At 47.5% G+C, this 23,777-nt stretch overlaps 21 non-coding genes and 2 pseudogenes across 21 annotated transcripts; all 23 read right to left on the bottom strand.

Annotated features, from left to right (window-relative positions):
- Positions 1-137: 137 nt before the first annotated feature.
- Positions 138-355, bottom strand: LOC138490099 (small nucleolar RNA U3). The gene has a single exon (XR_011275161.1). It is a non-coding gene; the product is annotated as a small nucleolar RNA U3 (small nucleolar RNA).
- An 835-nt stretch (positions 356-1,190) lies between these two features.
- LOC138490443 (small nucleolar RNA U3) lies at positions 1,191-1,407 on the bottom strand. The gene has a single exon (XR_011275470.1). It is a non-coding gene; the product is annotated as a small nucleolar RNA U3 (small nucleolar RNA).
- Positions 1,408-2,231: 824 nt separating this feature from the next.
- Positions 2,232-2,449, bottom strand: LOC138490676 (small nucleolar RNA U3). Its single transcript, XR_011275595.1, has one exon. It is a non-coding gene; the product is annotated as a small nucleolar RNA U3 (small nucleolar RNA).
- An 824-nt stretch (positions 2,450-3,273) lies between these two features.
- Positions 3,274-3,491, bottom strand: LOC138490222 (small nucleolar RNA U3). Its single transcript, XR_011275272.1, has one exon. It is a non-coding gene; the product is annotated as a small nucleolar RNA U3 (small nucleolar RNA).
- An 824-nt stretch (positions 3,492-4,315) lies between these two features.
- LOC138490098 (small nucleolar RNA U3) lies at positions 4,316-4,533 on the bottom strand. Its single transcript, XR_011275160.1, has one exon. It is a non-coding gene; the product is annotated as a small nucleolar RNA U3 (small nucleolar RNA).
- Positions 4,534-5,368: 835 nt separating this feature from the next.
- LOC138490095 (small nucleolar RNA U3) lies at positions 5,369-5,586 on the bottom strand. The gene has a single exon (XR_011275159.1). It is a non-coding gene; the product is annotated as a small nucleolar RNA U3 (small nucleolar RNA).
- An 824-nt stretch (positions 5,587-6,410) lies between these two features.
- LOC138490094 (small nucleolar RNA U3) lies at positions 6,411-6,628 on the bottom strand. The gene has a single exon (XR_011275158.1). It is a non-coding gene; the product is annotated as a small nucleolar RNA U3 (small nucleolar RNA).
- Positions 6,629-7,463: 835 nt separating this feature from the next.
- Positions 7,464-7,681, bottom strand: LOC138490093 (small nucleolar RNA U3). Its single transcript, XR_011275157.1, has one exon. It is a non-coding gene; the product is annotated as a small nucleolar RNA U3 (small nucleolar RNA).
- An 835-nt stretch (positions 7,682-8,516) lies between these two features.
- Positions 8,517-8,734, bottom strand: LOC138490418 (small nucleolar RNA U3). Its single transcript, XR_011275448.1, has one exon. It is a non-coding gene; the product is annotated as a small nucleolar RNA U3 (small nucleolar RNA).
- An 824-nt stretch (positions 8,735-9,558) lies between these two features.
- LOC138490286 (small nucleolar RNA U3) lies at positions 9,559-9,776 on the bottom strand. The gene has a single exon (XR_011275329.1). It is a non-coding gene; the product is annotated as a small nucleolar RNA U3 (small nucleolar RNA).
- Positions 9,777-10,611: 835 nt separating this feature from the next.
- LOC138490092 (small nucleolar RNA U3) lies at positions 10,612-10,829 on the bottom strand. The gene has a single exon (XR_011275156.1). It is a non-coding gene; the product is annotated as a small nucleolar RNA U3 (small nucleolar RNA).
- Positions 10,830-11,664: 835 nt separating this feature from the next.
- LOC138490501 (small nucleolar RNA U3) lies at positions 11,665-11,833 on the bottom strand (annotated as a pseudogene).
- Positions 11,834-12,657: 824 nt separating this feature from the next.
- On the bottom strand, positions 12,658-12,875 carry LOC138490091 (small nucleolar RNA U3). Its single transcript, XR_011275155.1, has one exon. It is a non-coding gene; the product is annotated as a small nucleolar RNA U3 (small nucleolar RNA).
- Positions 12,876-13,699: 824 nt separating this feature from the next.
- On the bottom strand, positions 13,700-13,917 carry LOC138490090 (small nucleolar RNA U3). Its single transcript, XR_011275154.1, has one exon. It is a non-coding gene; the product is annotated as a small nucleolar RNA U3 (small nucleolar RNA).
- An 835-nt stretch (positions 13,918-14,752) lies between these two features.
- LOC138490442 (small nucleolar RNA U3) lies at positions 14,753-14,969 on the bottom strand. The gene has a single exon (XR_011275469.1). It is a non-coding gene; the product is annotated as a small nucleolar RNA U3 (small nucleolar RNA).
- An 824-nt stretch (positions 14,970-15,793) lies between these two features.
- LOC138490348 (small nucleolar RNA U3) lies at positions 15,794-16,011 on the bottom strand. The gene has a single exon (XR_011275386.1). It is a non-coding gene; the product is annotated as a small nucleolar RNA U3 (small nucleolar RNA).
- Positions 16,012-16,846: 835 nt separating this feature from the next.
- LOC138490533 (small nucleolar RNA U3) lies at positions 16,847-17,015 on the bottom strand (annotated as a pseudogene).
- Positions 17,016-17,839: 824 nt separating this feature from the next.
- Positions 17,840-18,057, bottom strand: LOC138490089 (small nucleolar RNA U3). The gene has a single exon (XR_011275153.1). It is a non-coding gene; the product is annotated as a small nucleolar RNA U3 (small nucleolar RNA).
- An 824-nt stretch (positions 18,058-18,881) lies between these two features.
- LOC138490219 (small nucleolar RNA U3) lies at positions 18,882-19,098 on the bottom strand. Its single transcript, XR_011275269.1, has one exon. It is a non-coding gene; the product is annotated as a small nucleolar RNA U3 (small nucleolar RNA).
- Positions 19,099-19,933: 835 nt separating this feature from the next.
- LOC138490088 (small nucleolar RNA U3) lies at positions 19,934-20,151 on the bottom strand. The gene has a single exon (XR_011275152.1). It is a non-coding gene; the product is annotated as a small nucleolar RNA U3 (small nucleolar RNA).
- An 824-nt stretch (positions 20,152-20,975) lies between these two features.
- Positions 20,976-21,185, bottom strand: LOC138490448 (small nucleolar RNA U3). The gene has a single exon (XR_011275475.1). It is a non-coding gene; the product is annotated as a small nucleolar RNA U3 (small nucleolar RNA).
- Positions 21,186-22,008: 823 nt separating this feature from the next.
- On the bottom strand, positions 22,009-22,226 carry LOC138490357 (small nucleolar RNA U3). The gene has a single exon (XR_011275394.1). It is a non-coding gene; the product is annotated as a small nucleolar RNA U3 (small nucleolar RNA).
- An 835-nt stretch (positions 22,227-23,061) lies between these two features.
- Positions 23,062-23,279, bottom strand: LOC138490679 (small nucleolar RNA U3). The gene has a single exon (XR_011275598.1). It is a non-coding gene; the product is annotated as a small nucleolar RNA U3 (small nucleolar RNA).
- Positions 23,280-23,777: the final 498 nt, after the last annotated feature.

Genomic DNA, 23,777 nt, shown 5'->3' with positions numbered 1-23,777 from the left:
GCGACGCAAGGTGTTTGGTCCATGTGGAGATTTGCACAGCTAACAAATCAGAACCCACATAATCGACAGCACAGACACCAAGCAACCCTAAGAACAGGGGAGCTGTCTCTATTTTTCACCAGAATAATAAGCAGCTAACCACTCAGTTTGTGTTCCCTTCCTCCAACCCTCCTGAAAGGGAGAGAGGAACGGTCATCAATAGCAGACAGCAGCTGCATAAATGCAACACTGTCCACTTGCTTCACGCTCAGAAGAGAACACTTCAACTCTTCCTCGTGGTTAGCGAAGACCAGACACTTTCGAACACATTTCCTCAGTTAAGAACTATAGAAATGATCCCTGAAAGTATAGTCTTAATAGCACAAAGGGCAGCCCAGGCAGGTGGAAGAAGCTGCCACCCATATCACTTAGGGTGGGAAAGCGTCTATCGTCCCAAAGGCAACAAAAAGCCCCTCCATTTCTGCATAGGAAAACCTTTCCCGCAACACCATAGAAAACATTTCCTATCCATAGCGTTGGCAAAAGATGACAAAAATGCCTGTACTTTGTAAATTTACATATTGAAGACCAGCAGCCAATAAAATTCGTCAGTGTGGATGACAGAGACAAGGGGCTCCCATGGCCCAGCCAAGGCTGGCCTCAGTAAACAGAGTGGCCATATTACGATGGCAATGAGTGTTATTCAATATCTGGGAAGCTTTGCAGTGGAATTCGAGCAAGCATAAGTGGGAGGCAACGTGAACAATGGCGGTGTGACTTTTATGAGAACGTAATGCATGTGATGGAAGGGTATTGCGCGCATTGGCCAGACAAGCATTTGAGTCAGACCTGAAAAGTACCCAGCTGAATAGGCAGATTCAAATCCCCCAAAGGGGCAGTACAGTGTTGTTTTCACAGAAGCACGAGGATTGCGCCAGATGGAAAACAGTGGCAAATCAGAATGGCTTAACCTTTGTGAAATGGAAGTAGGCCAGCATGCAACAGCCGGAACTTGTCGCTTGGGTCCCCCAGGGCAGCGCACAAAAGGGCCCACGGCCAATTGTGTTTACCGGGGCGACGCAAGGTGTTTGGTCCATGTGGAGATTTGCACAGCTAACAAATCAGAACCCACATAATCGACAGCACAGACACCAAGCAACCCTAAGAACAGGGGAGCTGTCTCTATTTTTCACCAGAATAATAAGCAGCTAACCACTCAGTTTGTGTTCCCTTCCTCCAACCCTCCTGAAAGGGAGAGAGGAACGGTCATCAATAGCAGACAGCAGCTGCATAAATGCAACACTGTCCACTTGCTTCACGCTCAGAAGAGAACACTTCAACTCTTCCTGTGGTTAGCGAAGACCAGACACTTTCGAACACATTTCCTCAGTTAAGAACTATAGAAATGATCCCTGAAAGTATAGTCTTAATAACACAAAGGGCAGCCCAGGCAGGTGGAAGAAGCTGCCACCCATCTCACTTAGGGTGGGAAAGCGTCTATCGTCCCAAAGGCAACAAAAAGCCCCTCCATTTCTGCATAGGAAAACCTTTCCCGCAACACCATAGAAAACATTTCCTATCCATAGCGTTGGCAAAAGATGACAAAAATGCCTGTACTTTGTAAATTTACATATTGAAGACCAGCAGCCAATAAAATTCGTCAGTGTGGATGACAGAGACAAGGGGCTCCCATGGCCCAGCCAAGGCTGGCCTCAGTAAACAGAGTGGCCATATTACGATGGCAATGAGTGTTATTCAATATCTGGGAAGCTTTGCAGTGGAATTCGAGCAAGCATAAGTGGGAGGCAACGTGAACAATGGCGGTGTGACTTTTATGAGAACGTAATGCATGTGATGGAAGGGTATTGCGCGCATTGGCCAGACAAGCATTTGAGTCGGACCTGAAAAGTACCCAGCTGAATAGGCAGATTCAAAGGCAGTACAGTGTTGTTTTCACAGAAGCACGAGGATTGCGCCAGATGGAAAACAGTGGCAAATCAGAATGGCTTAACCTTTGTGAAATGGAAGTAGGCCAGCATGCAACAGCCGGAACTTGTCGCTTGGGTCCCCCAGGGCAGCGCACAAAAGGGCCCACGGCCAATTGTGTTTACCGGGGCGACGCAAGGTGTTTGTTCCATGTGGAGATTTGCACAACTAACAAATCAGAACCCACATAATCGACAGCACAGACACCAAGCAACCCTAAGAACAGGGGAGCTGTCTCTATTTTTCACCAGAATAATAAGCAGCTAACCACTCAGTTTGTGTTCCCTTCCTCCAACCCTCCTGAAAGGGAGAGAGGAACGGTCATCAATAGCAGACAGCAGCTGCATAAATGCAACACTGTCCACTTGCTTCACGCTCAGAAGAGAACACTTCAACTCTTCCTCGTGGTTAGCGAAGACCAGACACTTTCGAACACATTTCCTCAGTTATGAACTATAGAAATGATCCCTGAAAGTATAGTCTTAATAGCACAAAGGGCAGCCCAGGCAGGTGGAAGAAGCTGCCACCCATCTCACTTAGGGTGGGAAAGCGTCTATCGTCCCAAAGGCAACAAAAAGCCCCTCCATTTCTGCATAGGAAAACCTTTCCCGCAACACCATAGAAAACATTTCCTATCCATAGCGTTGGCAAAAGATGACAAAAATGCCTGTACTTTGTAAATTTACATATTGAAGACCAGCAGCCAATAAAATTCGTCAGTGTGGATGACAGAGACAAGGGGCTCCCATGGCCCAGCCAAGGCTGGCCTCAGTAAACAGAGTGGCCATATTACGATGGCAATGAGTGTTATTCAATATCTGGGAAGCTTTGCAGTGGAATTCGAGCAAGCATAAGTGGGAGGCAACGTGAACAATGGCGGTGTGACTTTTATGAGAACGTAATGCATGTGATGGAAGGGTATTGCGCGCATTGGCCAGACAAGCATTTGAGTCGGACCTGAAAAGTACCCAGCTGAATAGGCAGATTCAAAGGCAGTACAGTGTTGTTTTCACAGAAGCACGAGGATTGCGCCAGATGGAAAACAGTGGCAAATCAGAATGGCTTAACCTTTGTGAAATGGAAGTAGGCCAGCATGCAACAGCCGGAACTTGTCGCTTGGGTCCCCCAGGGCAGCGCACAAAAGGGCCCACGGCCAATTGTGTTTACCGGGGCGACGCAAGGTGTTTGTTCCATGTGGAGATTTGCACAACTAACAAATCAGAACCCACATAATCGACAGCACAGACACCAAGCAACCCTAAGAACAGGGGAGCTGTCTCTATTTTTCACCAGAATAATAAGCAGCTAACCACTCAGTTTGTGTTCCCTTCCTCCAACCCTCCTGAAAGGGAGAGAGGAACGGTCATCAATAGCAGACAGCAGCTGCATAAATGCAACACTGTCCACTTGCTTCACGCTCAGAAGAGAACACTTCAACTCTTCCTCGTGGTTAGCGAAGACCAGACACTTTCAAACACATTTCCTCAGTTAAGAACTATAGAAATGATCCCTGAAAGTATAGTCTTAATAGCACAAAGGGCAGCCCAGGCAGGTGGAAGAAGCTGCCACCCATCTCACTTAGGGTGGGAAAGCGTCTATCGTCCCAAAGGCAACAAAAAGCCCCTCCATTTCTGCATAGGAAAACCTTTCCCGCAACACCATAGAAAACATTTCCTATCCATAGCGTTGGCAAAAGATGACAAAAATGCCTGTACTTTGTAAATTTACATATTGAAGACCAGCAGCCAATAAAATTCGTCAGTGTGGATGACAGAGACAAGGGGCTCCCATGGCCCAGCCAAGGCTGGCCTCAGTAAACAGAGTGGCCATATTACGATGGCAATGAGTGTTATTCAATATCTGGGAAGCTTTGCAGTGGAATTCGAGCAAGCATAAGTGGGAGGCAACGTGAACAATGGCGGTGTGACTTTTATGAGAACGTAATGCATGTGATGGAAGGGTATTGCGCGCATTGGCCAGACAAGCATTTGAGTCGGACCTGAAAAGTACCCAGCTGAATAGGCAGATTCAAAGGCAGTACAGTGTTGTTTTCACAGAAGCACGAGGATTGCGCCAGATGGAAAACAGTGGCAAATCAGAATGGCTTAACCTTTGTGAAATGGAAGTAGGCCAGCATGCAACAGCCGGAACTTGTCGCTTGGGTCCCCCAGGGCAGCGCACAAAAGGGCCCACGGCCAATTGTGTTTACCGGGGCGACGCAAGGTGTTTGTTCCATGTGGAGATTTGCACAACTAACAAATCAGAACCCACATAATCGACAGCACAGACACCAAGCAACCCTAAGAACAGGGGAGCTGTCTCTATTTTTCACCAGAATAATAAGCAGCTAACCACTCAGTTTGTGTTCCCTTCCTCCAACCCTCCTGAAAGGGAGAGAGGAACGGTCATCAATAGCAGACAGCAGCTGCATAAATGCAACACTGTCCACTTGCTTCACGCTCAGAAGAGAACACTTCAACTCTTCCTCGTGGTTAGCGAAGACCAGACACTTTCGAACACATTTCCTCAGTTAAGAACTATAGAAATGATCCCTGAAAGTATAGTCTTAATAGCACAAAGGGCAGCCCAGGCAGGTGGAAGAAGCTGCCACCCATCTCACTTAGGGTGGGAAAGCGTCTATCGTCCCAAAGGCAACAAAAAGCCCCTCCATTTCTGCATAGGAAAACCTTTCCCGCAACACCATAGAAAACATTTCCTATCCATAGCGTTGGCAAAAGATGACAAAAATGCCTGTACTTTGTAAATTTACATATTGAAGACCAGCAGCCAATAAAATTCGTCAGTGTGGATGACAGAGACAAGGGGCTCCCATGGCCCAGCCAAGGCTGGCCTCAGTAAACAGAGTGGCCATATTACGATGGCAATGAGTGTTATTCAATATCTGGGAAGCTTTGCAGTGGAATTCGAGCAAGCATAAGTGGGAGGCAACGTGAACAATGGCGGTGTGACTTTTATGAGAACGTAATGCATGTGATGGAAGGGTATTGCGCGCATTGGCCAGACAAGCATTTGAGTCGGACCTGAAAAGTACCCAGCTGAATAGGCAGATTCAAATCCCCCAAAGGGGCAGTACAGTGTTGTTTTCACAGAAGCACGAGGATTGCGCCAGATGGAAAACAGTGGCAAATCAGAATGGCTTAACCTTTGTGAAATGGAAGTAGGCCAGCATGCAACAGCCGGAACTTGTCGCTTGGGTCCCCCAGGGCAGCGCACAAAAGGGCCCACGGCCAATTGTGTTTACCGGGGCGACGCAAGGTGTTTGGTCCATGTGGAGATTTGCACAGCTAACAAATCAGAACCCACATAATCGACAGCACAGACACCAAGCAACCCTAAGAACAGGGGAGCTGTCTCTATTTTTCACCAGAATAATAAGCAGCTAACCACTCAGTTTGTGTTCCCTTCCTCCAACCCTCCTGAAAGGGAGAGAGGAACGGTCATCAATAGCAGACAGCAGCTGCATAAATGCAACACTGTCCACTTGCTTCACGCTCAGAAGAGAACACTTCAACTCTTCCTCGTGGTTAGCGAAGACCAGACACTTTCGAACACATTTCCTCAGTTAAGAACTATAGAAATGATCCCTGAAAGTATAGTCTTAATAGCACAAAGGGCAGCCCAGGCAGGTGGAAGAAGCTGCCACCCATCTCACTTAGGGTGGGAAAGCGTCTATCGTCCCAAAGGCAACAAAAAGCCCCTCCATTTCTGCATAGGAAAACCTTTCCCGCAACACCATAGAAAACATTTCCTATCCATAGCGTTGGCAAAAGATGACAAAAATGCCTGTACTTTGTAAATTTACATATTGAAGACCAGCAGCCAATAAAATTCGTCAGTGTGGATGACAGAGACAAGGGGCTCCCATGGCCCAGCCAAGGCTGGCCTCAGTAAACAGAGTGGCCATATTACGATGGCAATGAGTGTTATTCAATATCTGGGAAGCTTTGCAGTGGAATTCGAGCAAGCATAAGTGGGAGACAACGTGAACAATGGCGGTGTGACTTTTATGAGAACGTAATGCATGTGATGGAAGGGTATTGCGCGCATTGGCCAGACAAGCATTTGAGTCGGACCTGAAAAGTACCCAGCTGAATAGGCAGATTCAAAGGCAGTACAGTGTTGTTTTCACAGAAGCACGAGGATTGCGCCAGATGGAAAACAGTGGCAAATCAGAATGGCTTAACCTTTGTGAAATGGAAGTAGGCCAGCATGCAACAGCCGGAACTTGTCGCTTGGGTCCCCCAGGGCAGCGCACAAAAGGGCCCACGGCCAATTGTGTTTACCGGGGCGACGCAAGGTGTTTGTTCCATGTGGAGATTTGCACAACTAACAAATCAGAACCCACATAATCGACAGCACAGACACCAAGCAACCCTAAGAACAGGGGAGCTGTCTCTATTTTTCACCAGAATAATAAGCAGCTAACCACTCAGTTTGTGTTCCCTTCCTCCAACCCTCCTGAAAGGGAGAGAGGAACGGTCATCAATAGCAGACAGCAGCTGCATAAATGCAACACTGTCCACTTGCTTCACGCTCAGAAGAGAACACTTCAACTCTTCCTCGTGGTTAGCGAAGACCAGACACTTTCGAACACATTTCCTCAGTTAAGAACTATAGAAATGATCCCTGAAAGTATAGTCTTAATAGCACAAAGGGCAGCCCAGGCAGGTGGAAGAAGCTGCCACCCAATTCACTTAGGGTGGGAAAGCGTCTATCGTCCCAAAGGCAACAAAAAGCCCCTCCATTTCTGCATAGGAAAACCTTTCCCGCAACACCATAGAAAACATTTCCTATCCATAGCGTTGGCAAAAGATGACAAAAATGCCTGTACTTTGTAAATTTACATATTGAAGACCAGCAGCCAATAAAATTCGTCAGTGTGGATGACAGAGACAAGGGGCTCCCATGGCCCAGCCAAGGCTGGCCTCAGTAAACAGAGTGGCCATATTACGATGGCAATGAGTGTTATTCAATATCTGGGAAGCTTTGCAGTGGAATTCGAGCAAGCATAAGTGGGAGGCAACGTGAACAATGGCGGTGTGACTTTTATGAGAACGTAATGCATGTGATGGAAGGGTATTGCGCGCATTGGCCAGACAAGCATTTGAGTCGGACCTGAAAAGTACCCAGCTGAATAGGCAGATTCAAATCCCCCAAAGGGGCAGTACAGTGTTGTTTTCACAGAAGCACGAGGATTGCGCCAGATGGAAAACAGTGGCAAATCAGAATGGCTTAACCTTTGTGAAATGGAAGTAGGCCAGCATGCAACAGCCGGAACTTGTCGCTTGGGTCCCCCAGGGCAGCGCACAAAAGGGCCCACGGCCAATTGTGTTTACCGGGGCGACGCAAGGTGTTTGGTCCATGTGGAGATTTGCACAGCTAACAAATCAGAACCCACATAATCGACAGCACAGACACCAAGCAACCCTAAGAACAGGGGAGCTGTCTCTATTTTTCACCAGAATAATAAGCAGCTAACCACTCAGTTTGTGTTCCCTTCCTCCAACCCTCCTGAAAGGGAGAGAGGAACGGTCATCAATAGCAGACAGCAGCTGCATAAATGCAACACTGTCCACTTGCTTCACGCTCAGAAGAGAACACTTCAACTCTTCCTCGTGGTTAGCGAAGACCAGACACTTTCGAACACATTTCCTCAGTTAAGAACTATAGAAATGATCCCTGAAAGTATAGTCTTAATAGCACAAAGGGCAGCCCAGGCAGGTGGAAGAAGCTGCCACCCATATCACTTAGGGTGGGAAAGCGTCTATCGTCCCAAAGGCAACAAAAAGCCCCTCCATTTCTGCATAGGAAAACCTTTCCCGCAACACCATAGAAAACATTTCCTATCCATAGCGTTGGCAAAAGATGACAAAAATGCCTGTACTTTGTAAATTTACATATTGAAGACCAGCAGCCAATAAAATTCGTCAGTGTGGATGACAGAGACAAGGGGCTCCCATGGCCCAGCCAAGGCTGGCCTCAGTAAACAGAGTGGCCATATTACGATGGCAATGAGTGTTATTCAATATCTGGGAAGCTTTGCAGTGGAATTCGAGCAAGCATAAGTGGGAGGCAACGTGAACAATGGCGGTGTGACTTTTATGAGAACGTAATGCATGTGATGGAAGGGTATTGCGCGCATTGGCCAGACAAGCATTTGAGTCAGACCTGAAAAGTACCCAGCTGAATAGGCAGATTCAAATCCCCCAAAGGGGCAGTACAGTGTTGTTTTCACAGAAGCACGAGGATTGCGCCAGATGGAAAACAGTGGCAAATCAGAATGGCTTAACCTTTGTGAAATGGAAGTAGGCCAGCATGCAACAGCCGGAACTTGTCGCTTGGGTCCCCCAGGGCAGCGCACAAAAGGGCCCACGGCCAATTGTGTTTACCGGGGCGACGCAAGGTGTTTGGTCCATGTGGAGATTTGCACAGCTAACAAATCAGAACCCACATAATCGACAGCACAGACACCAAGCAACCCTAAGAACAGGGGAGCTGTCTCTATTTTTCACCAGAATAATAAGCAGCTAACCACTCAGTTTGTGTTCCCTTCCTCCAACCCTCCTGAAAGGGAGAGAGGAATGGTCATCAATAGCAGACAGCAGCTGCATAAATGCAACACTGTCCACTTGCTTCACGCTCAGAAGAGAACACTTCAACTCTTCCTCGTGGTTAGCGAAGACCAGACACTTTCGAACACATTTCCTCAGTTAAGAACTATAGAAATGATCCCTGAAAGTATAGTCTTAATAGCACAAAGGGCAGCCCAGGCAGGTGGAAGAAGCTGCCACCCATCTCACTTAGGGTGGGAAAGCGTCTATCGTCCCAAAGGCAACAAAAAGCCCCTCCATTTCTGCATAGGAAAACCTTTCCCGCAACACCATAGAAAACATTTCCTATCCATAGCGTTGGCAAAAGATGACAAAAATGCCTGTACTTTGTAAATTTACATATTGAAGACCAGCAGCCAATAAAATTCGTCAGTGTGGATGACAGAGACAAGGGGCTCCCATGGCCCAGCCAAGGCTGGCCTCAGTAAACAGAGTGGCCATATTACGATGGCAATGAGTGTTATTCAATATCTGGGAAGCTTTGCAGTGGAATTCGAGCAAGCATAAGTGGGAGGCAACGTGAACAATGGCGGTGTGACTTTTATGAGAACGTAATGCATGTGATGGAAGGGTATTGCGCGCATTGGCCAGACAAGCATTTGAGTCGGACCTGAAAAGTACCCAGCTGAATAGGCAGATTCAAAGGCAGTACAGTGTTGTTTTCACAGAAGCACGAGGATTGCGCCAGATGGAAAACAGTGGCAAATCAGAATGGCTTAACCTTTGTGAAATGGAAGTAGGCCAGCATGCAACAGCCGGAACTTGTCGCTTGGGTCCCCCAGGGCAGCGCACAAAAGGGCCCACGGCCAATTGTGTTTACCGGGGCGACGCAAGGTGTTTGTTCCATGTGGAGATTTGCACAACTAACAAATCAGAACCCACATAATCGACAGCACAGACACCAAGCAACCCTAAGAACAGGGGAGCTGTCTCTATTTTTCACCAGAATAATAAGCAGCTAACCACTCAGTTTGTGTTCCCTTCCTCCAACCCTCCTGAAAGGGAGAGAGGAACGGTCATCAATAGCAGACAGCAGCTGCATAAATGCAACACTGTCCACTTGCTTCACGCTCAGAAGAGAACACTTCAACTCTTCCTCGTGGTTAGCGAAGACCAGACACTTTCGAACACATTTCCTCAGTTGAGAACTATAGAAATGATCCCTGAAAGTATAGTCTTAATAGCACAAAGGGCAGCCCAGGCAGGTGGAAGAAGCTGCCACCCATCTCACTTAGGGTGGGAAAGCGTCTATCGTCCCAAAGGCAACAAAAAGCCCCTCCATTTCTGCATAGGAAAACCTTTCCCGCAACACCATAGAAAACATTTCCTATCCATAGCGTTGGCAAAAGATGACAAAAATGCCTGTACTTTGTAAATTTACATATTGAAGACCAGCAGCCAATAAAATTCGTCAGTGTGGATGACAGAGACAAGGGGCTCCCATGGCCCAGCCAAGGCTGGCCTCAGTAAACAGAGTGGCCATATTACGATGGCAATGAGTGTTATTCAATATCTGGGAAGCTTTGCAGTGGAATTCGAGCAAGCATAAGTGGGAGGCAACGTGAACAATGGCGGTGTGACTTTTATGAGAACGTAATGCATGTGATGGAAGGGTATTGCGCGCATTGGCCAGACAAGCATTTGAGTCGGACCTGAAAAGTACCCAGCTGAATAGGCAGATTCAAATCCCCCAAAGGGGCAGTACAGTGTTGTTTTCACAGAAGCACGAGGATTGCGCCAGATGGAAAACAGTGGCAAATCAGAATGGCTTAACCTTTGTGAAATGGAAGTAGGCCAGCATGCAACAGCCGGAACTTGTCGCTTGGGTCCCCCAGGGCAGCGCACAAAAGGGCCCACGGCCAATTGTGTTTACCGGGGCGACGCAAGGTGTTTGGTCCATGTGGAGATTTGCACAGCTAACAAATCAGAACCCACATAATCGACAGCACAGACACCAAGCAACCCTAAGAACAGGGGAGCTGTCTCTATTTTTCACCAGAATAATAAGCAGCTAACCACTCAGTTTGTGTTCCCTTCCTCCAACCCTCCTGAAAGGGAGAGAGGAACGGTCATCAATAGCAGACAGCAGCTGCATAAATGCAACACTGTCCACTTGCTTCACGCTCAGAAGAGAACACTTCAACTCTTCCTCGTGGTTAGCGAAGACCAGACACTTTCGAACACATTTCCTCAGTTAAGAACTATAGAAATGATCCCTGAAAGTATAGTCTTAATAGCACAAAGGGCAGCCCAGGCAGGTGGAAGAAGCTGCCACCCATATCACTTAGGGTGGGAAAGCGTCTATCGTCCCAAAGGCAACAAAAAGCCCCTCCATTTCTGCATAGGAAAACCTTTCCCGCAACACCATAGAAAACATTTCCTATCCATAGCGTTGGCAAAAGATGACAAAAATGCCTGTACTTTGTAAATTTACATATTGAAGACCAGCAGCCAATAAAATTCGTCAGTGTGGATGACAGAGACAAGGGGCTCCCATGGCCCAGCCAAGGCTGGCCTCAGTAAACAGAGTGGCCATATTACGATGGCAATGAGTGTTATTCAATATCTGGGAAGCTTTGCAGTGGAATTCGAGCAAGCATAAGTGGGAGGCAACGTGAACAATGGCGGTGTGACTTTTATGAGAACGTAATGCATGTGATGGAAGGGTATTGCGCGCATTGGCCAGACAAGCATTTGAGTCAGACCTGAAAAGTACCCAGCTGAATAGGCAGATTCAAATCCCCCAAAGGGGCAGTACAGTGTTGTTTTCACAGAAGCACGAGGATTGCGCCAGATGGAAAACAGTGGCAAATCAGAATGGCTTAACCTTTGTGAAATGGAAGTAGGCCAGCATGCAACAGCCGGAACTTGTCGCTTGGGTCCCCCAGGGCAGCGCACAAAAGGGCCCACGGCCAATTGTGTTTACCGGGGCGACGCAAGGTGTTTGGTCCATGTGGAGATTTGCACAGCTAACAAATCAGAACCCACATAATCGACAGCACAGACACCAAGCAACCCTAAGAACAGGGGAGCTGTCTCTATTTTTCACCAGAATAATAAGCAGCTAACCACTCAGTTTGTGTTCCCTTCCTCCAACCCTCCTGAAAGGGAGAGAGAGGAACGGTCATCAATAGCTGAACACTTCAACTCTTCCTCGTGGTTAGCGAAGACCAGACACTTTCGAACACATTTCCTCAGTTATGAACTATAGAAATGATCCCTGAAAGTATAGTCTTAATAGCACAAAGGGCAGCCCAGGCAGGTGGAAGAAGCTGCCACCCATATCACTTAGGGTGGGAAAGCGTCTATCGTCCCAAAGGCAACAAAAAGCCCCTCCATTTCTGCATAGGAAAACCTTTCCCGCAACACCATAGAAAACATTTCCTATCCATAGCGTTGGCAAAAGATGACAAAAATGCCTGTACTTTGTAAATTTACATATTGAAGACCAGCAGCCAATAAAATTCGTCAGTGTGGATGACAGAGACAAGGGGCTCCCATGGCCCAGCCAAGGCTGGCCTCAGTAAACAGAGTGGCCATATTACGATGGCAATGAGTGTTATTCAATATCTGGGAAGCTTTGCAGTGGAATTCGAGCAAGCATAAGTGGGAGGCAACGTGAACAATGGCGGTGTGACTTTTATGAGAACGTAATGCATGTGATGGAAGGGTATTGCGCGCATTGGCCAGACAAGCATTTGAGTCGGACCTGAAAAGTACCCAGCTGAATAGGCAGATTCAAAGGCAGTACAGTGTTGTTTTCACAGAAGCACGAGGATTGCGCCAGATGAAAAACAGTGGCAAATCAGAATGGCTTAACCTTTGTGAAATGGAAGTAGGCCAGCATGCAACAGCCGGAACTTGTCGCTTGGGTCCCCCAGGGCAGCGCACAAAAGGGCCCACGGCCAATTGTGTTTACCGGGGAGACGCAAGGTGTTTGGTCCATGTGGAGATTTGCACAGCTAACAAATCAGAACCCACATAATCGACAGCACAGACACCAAGCAACCCTAAGAACAGGGGAGCTGTCTCTATTTTTCACCAGAATAATAAGCAGCTAACCACTCAGTTTGTGTTCCCTTCCTCCAACCCTCCTGAAAGGGAGAGAGGAACGGTCATCAATAGCAGACAGCAGCTGCATAAATGCAACACTGTCCACTTGCTTCACGCTCAGAAGAGAACACTTCAACTCTTCCTCGTGGTTAGCGAAGACCAGACACTTTCGAACACATTTCCTCAGTTAAGAACTATAGAAATGATCCCTGAAAGTATAGTCTTAATAGCACAAAGGGCAGCCCAGGTAGGTGGAAGAAGCTGCCACCCATCTCACTTAGGGTGGGAAAGCATCTATCGTCCCAAAGGCAACAAAAAGCCCCCCCATTTCTGCATAGGAAAACCTTTCCCGCAACCCCATAGAAAACCTTTCCTTTCCATAGCGTTGGCAAAAGATGACAAAAATGCCTGTACTTTGTAAATTTACATATTGAAAACCAGCAGCCAATAAAATTCGTCAGTGTGGATGACAGAGACAAGGGGCTCCCATGGCCCAGCCAAGGCTGGCCTCAGTAAACAGAGTGGCCATATTACGATGGCAATGAGTGTTATTCAATATCTGGGAAGCTTTGCAGTGGAATTCGAGCAAGCATAAGTGGGAGGCAACGTGAACAATGGCGGTGTGACTTTTATGAGAACGTAATGCATGTGATGGAAGGGTATTGCGCGCATTGGCCAGACAAGCATTTGAGTCGGACCTGAAAAGTACCCAGCTGAATAGGCAGATTCAAAGGCAGTACAGTGTTGTTTTCACAGAAGCACGAGGATTGCGCCAGATGAAAAACAGTGGCAAATCAGAATGGCTTAACCTTTGTGAAATGGAAGTAGGCCAGCATGCAACAGCCGGAACTTGTCGCTTGGGTCCCCCAGGGCAGCGCACAAAAGGGCCCACGGCCAATTGTGTTTACCGGGGCGACGCAAGGTGTTTGGTTCATGTGGAGATTTGCACAGCTAACAAATCAGAACCCACATAATCGACAGCACAGACACCAAGCAACCCTAAGAACAGGGGAGCTGTCTCTATTTTTCACCAGAATAATAAGCAGCTAACCACTCAGTTTGTGTTCCCTTCCTCCAACCCTCCTGAAAGGGAGAGAGGAACGGTCATCAATAGCAGACAGCAGCTGCATAAATGCAACACTGTCCACTTGCTTCACGCTCAGAAGAGAACACTTCAACTCTTCCTCGTGGTTAGCGAAGACCAGACACTTTCGAACACATTTCCTCAGTTAAGAACTATAGAAATGATCCCTGAAAGTATAGTCTTAATAGCACAAAGGGCAGCCCAGGCAGGTGGAAGAAGCTGCCACCCATATCACTTAGGGTGGGAAAGCGTCTATCGTCCCAAAGGCAACAAAAAGCCCCTCCATTTCTGCATAGGAAAACCTTTCCCGCAACACCATAGAAAACATTTCCTATCCATAGCGTTGGCAAAAGATGACAAAAATGCCTGTACTTTGTAAATTTACATATTGAAGACCAGCAGCCAATAAAATTCGTCAGTGTGGATGACAGAGACAAGGGGCTCCCATGGCCCAGCCAAGGCTGGCCTCAGTAAACAGAGTGGCCATATTACGATGGCAATGAGTGTTATTCAATATCTGGGAAGCTTTGCAGTGGAATTCGAGCAAGCATAAGTGGGAGGCAACGTGAACAATGGCGGTGTGACTTTTATGAGAACGTAATGCATGTGATGGAAGGGTATTGCGCGCATTGGCCAGACAAGCATTTGAGTCAGACCTGAAAAGTACCCAGCTGAATAGGCAGATTCAAATCCCCCAAAGGGGCAGTACAGTGTTGTTTTCACAGAAGCACGAGGATTGCGCCAGATGGAAAACAGTGGCAAATCAGAATGGCTTAACCTTTGTGAAATGGAAGTAGGCCAGCATGCAACAGCCGGAACTTGTCGCTTGGGTCCCCCAGGGCAGCGCACAAAAGGGCCCACGGCCAATTGTGTTTACCGGGGCGACGCAAGGTGTTTGGTCCATGTGGAGATTTGCACAGCTAACAAATCAGAACCCACATAATCGACAGCACAGACACCAAGCAACCCTAAAAACAGGGGAGCTGTCTCTATTTTTCACCAGAATAATAAGCAGCTAACCACTCAGTTTGTGTTCCCTTCCTCCAACCCTCCTGAAAGGGAGAGAGGAACGGTCATCAATAGCAGACAGCAGCTGCATAAATGCAACACTGTCCACTTGCTTCACGCTCAGAAGAGAACACTTCAACTCTTCCTGTGGTTAGCGAAGACCAGACACTTTCGAACACATTTCCTCAGTTAAGAACTATAGAAATGATCCCTGAAAGTATAGTCTTAATAACACAAAGGGCAGCCCAGGCAGGTGGAAGAAGCTGCCACCCATCTCACTTAGGGTGGGAAAGCGTCTATCGTCCCAAAGGCAACAAAAAGCCCCTCCATTTCTGCATAGGAAAACCTTTCCCGCAACACCATAGAAAACATTTCCTATCCATAGCGTTGGCAAAAGATGACAAAAATGCCTGTACTTTGTAAATTTACATATTGAAGACCAGCAGCCAATAAAATTCGTCAGTGTGGATGACAGAGACAAGGGGCTCCCATGGCCCAGCCAAGGCTGGCCTCAGTAAACAGAGTGGCCATATTACGATGGCAATGAGTGTTATTCAATATCTGGGAAGCTTTGCAGTGGAATTCGAGCAAGCATAAGTGGGAGGCAACGTGAACAATGGCGGTGTGACTTTTATGAGAACGTAATGCATGTGATGGAAGGGTATTGCGCGCATTGGCCAGACAAGCATTTGAGTCGGACCTGAAAAGTACCCAGCTGAATAGGCAGATTCAAAGGCAGTACAGTGTTGTTTTCACAGAAGCACGAGGATTGCGCCAGATGGAAAACAGTGGCAAATCAGAATGGCTTAACCTTTGTGAAATGGAAGTAGGCCAGCATGCAACAGCCGGAACTTGTCGCTTGGGTCCCCCAGGGCAGCGCACAAAAGGGCCCACGGCCAATTGTGTTTACCGGGGCGACGCAAGGTGTTTGTTCCATGTGGAGATTTGCACAACTAACAAATCAGAACCCACATAATCGACAGCACAGACACCAAGCAACCCTAAGAACAGGGGAGCTGTCTCTATTTTTCACCAGAATAATAAGCAGCTAACCACTCAGTTTGTGTTCCCTTCCTCCAACCCTCCTGAAAGGGAGAGAGGAACGGTCATCAATAGCAGACAGCAGCTGCATAAATGCAACACTGTCCACTTGCTTTACGCTCAGAAGAGAACACTTCAACTCTTCCTCGTGGTTAGCGAAGACCAGACACTTTCGAACACATTTCCTCAGTTAAGAACTATAGAAATGATCCCTGAAAGTATAGTCTTAATAGCACAAAGGGCAGCCCAGGCAGGTGGAAGAAGCTGCCACCCATCTCACTTAGGGTGGGAAAGCGTCTATCGTCCCAAAGGCAACAAAAAGCCCCTCCATTTCTGCATAGGAAAACCTTTCCCGCAACACCATAGAAAACATTTCCTATCCATAGCGTTGGCAAAAGATGACAAAAATGCCTGTACTTTGTAAATTTACATATTGAAGACCAGCAGCCAATAAAATTCGTCAGTGTGGATGACAGAGACAAGGGGCTCCCATGGCCCAGCCAAGGCTGGCCTCAGTAAACAGAGTGGCCATATTACGATGGCAATGAGTGTTATTCAATATCTGGGAAGCTTTGCAGTGGAATTCGAGCAAGCATAAGTGGGAGGCAACGTGAACAATGGCGGTGTGACTTTTATGAGAACGTAATGCATGTGATGGAAGGGTATTGCGCGCATTGGCCAGACAAGCATTTGAGTCGGACCTGAAAAGTACCCAGCTGAATAGGCAGATTCAAATCCCCCAAAGGGGCAGTACAGTGTTGTTTTCACAGAAGCACGAGGATTGCGCCAGATGGAAAACAGTGGCAAATCAGAATGGCTTAACCTTTGTGAAATGGAAGTAGGCCAGCATGCAACAGCCGGAACTTGTCGCTTGGGTCCCCCAGGGCAGCGCACAAAAGGGCCCACGGCCAATTGTGTTTACCGGGGCGACGCAAGGTGTTTGGTCCATGTGGAGATTTGCACAGCTAACAAATCAGAACCCACATAATCGACAGCACAGACACCAAGCAACCCTAAGAACAGGGGAGCTGTCTCTATTTTTCACCAGAATAATAAGCAGCTAACCACTCAGTTTGTGTTCCCTTCCTCCAACCCTCCTGAAAGGGAGAGAGAGGAACGGTCATCAATAGCTGAACACTTCAACTCTTCCTCATGGTTAGCGAAGACCAGACACTTTCGAACACATTTCCTCAGTTATGAACTATAGAAATGATCCCTGAAAGTATAGTCTTAATAGCACAAAGGGCAGCCCAGGCAGGTGGAAGAAGCTGCCACCCATATCACTTAGGGTGGGAAAGCGTCTATCGTCCCAAAGGCAACAAAAAGCCCCTCCATTTCTGCATAGGAAAACCTTTCCCGCAACACCATAGAAAACATTTCCTATCCATAGCGTTGGCAAAAGATGACAAAAATGCCTGTACTTTGTAAATTTACATATTGAAGACCAGCAGCCAATAAAATTCGTCAGTGTGGATGACAGAGACAAGGGGCTCCCATGGCCCAGCCAAGGCTGGCCTCAGTAAACAGAGTGGCCATATTACGATGGCAATGAGTGTTATTCAATATCTGGGAAGCTTTGCAGTGGAATTCGAGCAAGCATAAGTGGGAGGCAACGTGAACAATGGCGGTGTGACTTTTATGAGAACGTAATGCATGTGATGGAAGGGTATTGCGCGCATTGGCCAGACAAGCATTTGAGTCGGACCTGAAAAGTACCCAGCTGAATAGGCAGATTCAAAGGCAGTACAGTGTTGTTTTCACAGAAGCACGAGGATTGCGCCAGATGAAAAACAGTGGCAAATCAGAATGGCTTAACCTTTGTGAAATGGAAGTAGGCCAGCATGCAACAGCCGGAACTTGTCGCTTGGGTCCCCCAGGGCAGCGCACAAAAGGGCCCACGGCCAATTGTGTTTACCGGGGAGACGCAAGGTGTTTGGTCCATGTGGAGATTTGCACAGCTAACAAATCAGAACCCACATAATCGACAGCACAGACACCAAGCAACCCTAAGAACAGGGGAGCTGTCTCTATTTTTCACCAGAATAATAAGCAGCTAACCACTCAGTTTGTGTTCCCTTCCTCCAACCCTCCTGAAAGGGAGAGAGGAACGGTCATCAATAGCAGACAGCAGCTGCATAAATGCAACACTGTCCACTTGCTTCACGCTCAGAAGAGAACACTTCAACTCTTCCTCGTGGTTAGCGAAGACCAGACACTTTCGAACACATTTCCTCAGTTAAGAACTATAGAAATGATCCCTGAAAGTATAGTCTTAATAGCACAAAGGGCAGCCCAGGTAGGTGGAAGAAGCTGCCACCCATCTCACTTAGGGTGGGAAAGCATCTATCGTCCCAAAGGCAACAAAAAGCCCCCCCATTTCTGCATAGGAAAACCTTTCCCGCAACCCCATAGAAAACCTTTCCTTTCCATAGCGTTGGCAAAAGATGACAAAAATGCCTGTACTTTGTAAATTTACATATTGAAAACCAGCAGCCAATAAAATTCGTCAGTGTGGATGACAGAGACAAGGGGCTCCCATGGCCCAGCCAAGGCTGGCCTCAGTAAACAGAGTGGCCATATTACGATGGCAATGAGTGTTATTCAATATCTGGGAAGCTTTGCAGTGGAATTCGAGCAAGCATAAGTGGGAGGCAACGTGAACAATGGCGGTGTGACTTTTATGAGAACGTAATGCATGTGATGGAAGGGTATTGCGCGCATTGGCCAGACAAGCATTTGAGTCGGACCTGAAAAGTACCCAGCTGAATAGGCAGATTCAAAGGCAGTACAGTGTTGTTTTCACAGAAGCACGAGGATTGCGCCAGATGAAAAACAGTGGCAAATCAGAATGGCTTAACCTTTGTGAAATGGAAGTAGGCCAGCATGCAACAGCCGGAACTTGTCGCTTGGGTCCCCCAGGGCAGCGCACAAAAGGGCCCACGGCCAATTGTGTTTACCGGGGCGACGCAAGGTGTTTGGTCCATGTGGAGATTTGCACAGCTAACAAATCAGAACCCACATAATCGACAGCACAGACACCAAGCAACCCTAAGAACAGGGGAGCTGTCTCTATTTTTCACCAGAATAATAAGCAGCTAACCACTCAGTTTGTGTTCCCTTCCTCCAACCCTCCTGAAAGGGAGAGAGGAACGGTCATCAATAGCAGACAGCAGCTGCATAAATGCAACACTGTCCACTTGCTTCACGCTCAGAAGAGAACACTTCAACTCTTCCTCGTGGTTAGGAAGACCAGACACTTTCGAACACATTTCCTCAGTTAAGAACTATAGAAATGATCCCTGAAAGTATAGTCTTAATAGCACAAAGGGCAGCCCAGGCAGGTGGAAGAAGCTGCCACCCATATCACTTAGGGTGGGAAAGCGTCTATCGTCCCAAAGGCAACAAAAAGCCCCTCCATTTCTGCATAGGAAAACCTTTCCCGCAACACCATAGAAAACATTTCCTATCCATAGCGTTGGCAAAAGATGACAAAAATGCCTGTACTTTGTAAATTTACATATTGAAGACCAGCAGCCAATAAAATTCGTCAGTGTGGATGACAGAGACAAGGGGCTCCCATGGCCCAGCCAAGGCTGGCCTCAGTAAACAGAGTGGCCATATTACGATGGCAATGAGTGTTATTCAATATCTGGGAAGCTTTGCAGTGGAATTCGAGCAAGCATAAGTGGGAGGCAACGTGAACAATGGCGGTGTGACTTTTATGAGAACGTAATGCATGTGATGGAAGGGTATTGCGCGCATTGGCCAGACAAGCATTTGAGTCAGACCTGAAAAGTACCCAGCTGAATAGGCAGATTCAAATCCCCCAAAGGGGCAGTACAGTGTTGTTTTCACAGAAGCACGAGGATTGCGCCAGATGGAAAACAGTGGCAAATCAGAATGGCTTAACCTTTGTGAAATGGAAGTAGGCCAGCATGCAACAGCCGGAACTTGTCGCTTGGGTCCCCCAGGGCAGCGCACAAAAGGGCCCACGGCCAATTGTGTTTACCGGGGCGACGCAAGGTGTTTGGTCCATGTGGAGATTTGCACAGCTAACAAATCAGAACCCACATAATCGACAGCACAGACACCAAGCAACCCTAAGAACAGGGGAGCTGTCTCTATTTTTCACCAGAATAATAAGCAGCTAACCACTCAGTTTGTGTTCCCTTCCTCCAACCCTCCTGAAAGGGAGAGAGGAACGGTCATCAATAGCAGACAGCAGCTGCATAAATGCAACACTGTCCACTTGCTTCACGCTCAGAAGAGAACACTTCAACTCTTCCTCGTGGTTAGCGAAGACCAGACACTTTCGAACACATTTCCTCAGTTAAGAACTATAGAAATGATCCCTGAAAGTATAGTCTTAATAGCACAAAGGGCAGCCCAGGCAGGTGGAAGAAGCTGCCACCCATCTCACTTAGGGTGGGAAAGCGTCTATCGTCCCAAAGGCAACAAAAAGCCCCTCCATTTCTGCATAGGAAAACCTTTCCCGCAACACCATAGAAAACATTTCCTATCCATAGCGTTGGCAAAAGATGACAAAAATGCCTGTACTTTGTAAATTTACATATTGAAGACCAGCAGCCAATAAAATTCGTCAGTGTGGATGACAGAGACAAGGGGCTCCCATGGCCCAGCCAAGGCTGGCCTCAGTAAACAGAGTGGCCATATTACGATGGCAATGAGTGTTATTCAATATCTGGGAAGCTTTGCAGTGGAATTCGAGCAAGCATAAGTGGGAGGCAACGTGAACAATGGCGGTGTGACTTTTATGAGAACGTAATGCATGTGATGGAAGGGTATTGCGCGCATTGGCCAGACAAGCATTTGAGTCGGACCTGAAAAGTACCCAGCTGAATAGGCAGATTCAAAGGCAGTACAGTGTTGTTTTCACAGAAGCACGAGGATTGCGCCAGATGGAAAACAGTGGCAAATCAGAATGGCTTAACCTTTGTGAAATGGAAGTAGGCCAGCATGCAACAGCCGGAACTTGTCGCTTGGGTCCCCCAGGGCAGCGCACAAAAGGGCCCACGGCCAATTGTGTTTACCGGGGCGACGCAAGGTGTTTGTTCCATGTGGAGATTTGCACAACTAACAAATCAGAACCCACATAATCGACAGCACAGACACCAAGCAACCCTAAGAACAGGGGAGCTGTCTCTATTTTTCACCAGAGTAATAAGCAGCTAACCACTCAGTTTGTGTTCCCTTCCTCCAACCCTCCTGAAAGGGAGAGAGGAACGGTCATCAATAGCAGACAGCAGCTGCATAAATGCAACACTGTCCACTTGCTTCACGCTCAGAAGAGAACACTTCCTCGTGGTTAGCGAAGACCAGACACTTTCGAACACATTTCCTCAGTTAAGAACTATAGAAATGATCCCTGAAAGTATAGTCTTAATAGCACAAAGGGCAGCCCAGGCAGGTGGAAGAAGCTGCCACCCATCTCACTTAGGGTGGGAAAGCGTCTATCGTCCCAAAGGCAACAAAAAGCCCCCCCATTTCTGCATAGGAAAACCTTTCCCGCAACCCCATAGAAAACCTTTCCTTTCCATAGCGTTGGCAAAAGATGACAAAAATGCCTGTACTTTGTAAATTTACATATTGAAGACCAGCAGCCAATAAAATTCGTCAGTGTGGATGACAGAGACAAGGGGCTCCCATGGCCCAGCCAAGGCTGGCCTCAGTAAACAGAGTGGCCATATTACGATGGCAATGAGTGTTATTCAATATCTGGGAAGCTTTGCAGTGGAATTCGAGCAAGCATAGGTGGGAGGCAACGTGAACAATGGCGGTGTGACTTTTATGAGAACGTAATGCATGTGATGGAAGGGTATTGGGCGCATTGGCCAGACAAGCATTTGAGTCGGACCTGAAAAGTACCCAGCTGAATAGGCAGATTCAAAGGCAGTACAGTGTTGTTTTCACAGAAGCACGAGGATTGCGCCAGATGGAAAACAGTGGCAAATCAGAATGGCTTAACCTTTGTGAAATGGAAGTAGGCCAGCATGCAACAGCCGGAACTTGTCGCTTGGGTCCCCCAGGGCAGCGCACAAAAGGGCCCACGGCAATTGTGTTTACCGGGGCGACGCAAGGTGTTTGGTCCATGTGGAGATTTGCACAGCTAACAAATCAGAACCCACATAATCGACAGCACAGACACCAAGCAACCCTAAGAACAGGGGAGCTGTCTCTATTTTTCACCAGAATAATAAGCAGCTAACCACTCAGTTTGTGTTCCCTTCCTCCAACCCTCCTGAAAGGGAGAGAGGAACGGTCATCAATAGCAGACAGCAGCTGCATAAATGCAACACTGTCCACTTGCTTCACGCTCAGAAGAGAACACTTCAACTCTTCCTCGTGGTTAGCGAAGACCAGACACTTTCGAACACATTTCCTCAGTTAAGAACTATAGAAATAATCCCTGAAAGTATAGTCTTAATAGCACAAAGGGCAGCCCAGGCAGGTGGAAGAAGCTGCCACCCATCTCACTTAGGGTGGGAAAGCGTCTATCGTCCCAAAGGCAACAAAAAGCCCCTCCATTTCTGCATAGGAAAACCTTTCCCGCAACACCATAGAAAACATTTCCTATCCATAGCGTTGGCAAAAGATGACAAAAATGCCTGTACTTTGTAAATTTACATATTGAAGACCAGCAGCCAATAAAATTCGTCAGTGTGGATGACAGAGACAAGGGGCTCCCATGGCCCAGCCAAGGCTGGCCTCAGTAAACAGAGTGGCCATATTACGATGGCAATGAGTGTTATTCAATATCTGGGAAGCTTTGCAGTGGAATTCGAGCAAGCATAAGTGGGAGGCAACGTGAACAATGGCGGTGTGACTTTTATGAGAACGTAATGCATGTGATGGAAGGGTATTGCGCGCATTGGCCAGACAAGCATTTGAGTCGGACCTGAAAAGTACCCAGCTGAATAGGCAGATTCAAATCCCCCAAAGGGGCAGTACAGTGTTGTTTTCACAGAAGCACGAGGATTGCGCCAGATGGAAAACAGTGGCAAATCAGAATGGCTTAACCTTTGTGAAATGGAAGTAGGCCAGCATGCAACAGCCGGAACTTGTCGCTTGGGTCCCCCAGGGCAGCGCACAAAAGGGCCCACGGCCAATTGTGTTTACCGGGGCGACAGAAGGTGTTTGGTCCATGTGGAGATTTGCACAGCTAACAAATCAGAACCCACATAATCGACAGCACAGACACCAAGCAACCCTAAGAACAGGGGAGCTGTCTCTATTTTTCACCAGAATAATAAGCAGCTAACCACTCAGTTTGTGTTCCCTTCCTCCAACCCTCCTGAAAGGGAGAGAGGAACGGTCATCAATAGCAGACAGCAGCTGCATAAATGCAACACTGTCCACTTGCTTCACGCTCAGAAGAGAACACTTCAACTCTTCCTCGTGGTTAGCGAAGACCAGACACTTTCGAACAAATTTCATCAGTTAAGAACTATAGAAATGATCCCTGAAAGTATAGTCTTAATAGCACAAAGGGCAGCCCAGGCAGGTGGAAGAAGCTGCCACCCATATCACTTAGGGTGGGAAAGCGTCTATCGTCCCAAAGGCAACAAAAAGCCCCTCCATTTCTGCATAGGAAAACCTTTCCCGCAACACCATAGAAAACATTTCCTATCCATAGCGTTGGCAAAAGATGACAAAAATGCCTGTACTTTGTAAATTTACATATTGAAGACCAGCAGCCAATAAAATTCGTCAGTGTGGATGACAGAGACAAGGGGCTCCCATGGCCCAGCCAAGGCTGGCCTCAGTAAACAGAGTGGCCATATTACGATGGCAATGAGTGTTATTCAATATCTGGGAAGCTTTGCAGTGGAATTCGAGCAAGCATAAGTGGGAGGCAACGTGAACAATGGCGGTGTGACTTTTATGAGAACGTAATGCATGTGATGGAAGGGTATTGGGCGCATTGGCCAGACAAGCATTTGAGTCGGACCTGAAAAGTACCCAGCTGAATAGGC

The sequence above is a fragment of the Ambystoma mexicanum genome, chromosome 9 (genome assembly GCF_040938575.1).
Source record: "Ambystoma mexicanum isolate Mex_15411 chromosome 9, UKY_AmexF1_1, whole genome shotgun sequence".
Taxonomy (NCBI): Eukaryota; Metazoa; Chordata; class Amphibia; order Caudata; family Ambystomatidae; genus Ambystoma; species Ambystoma mexicanum.
Note: the sequence above shows the minus strand (reverse complement) of the source record. Positions and strands in the feature narration are given on the sequence as shown.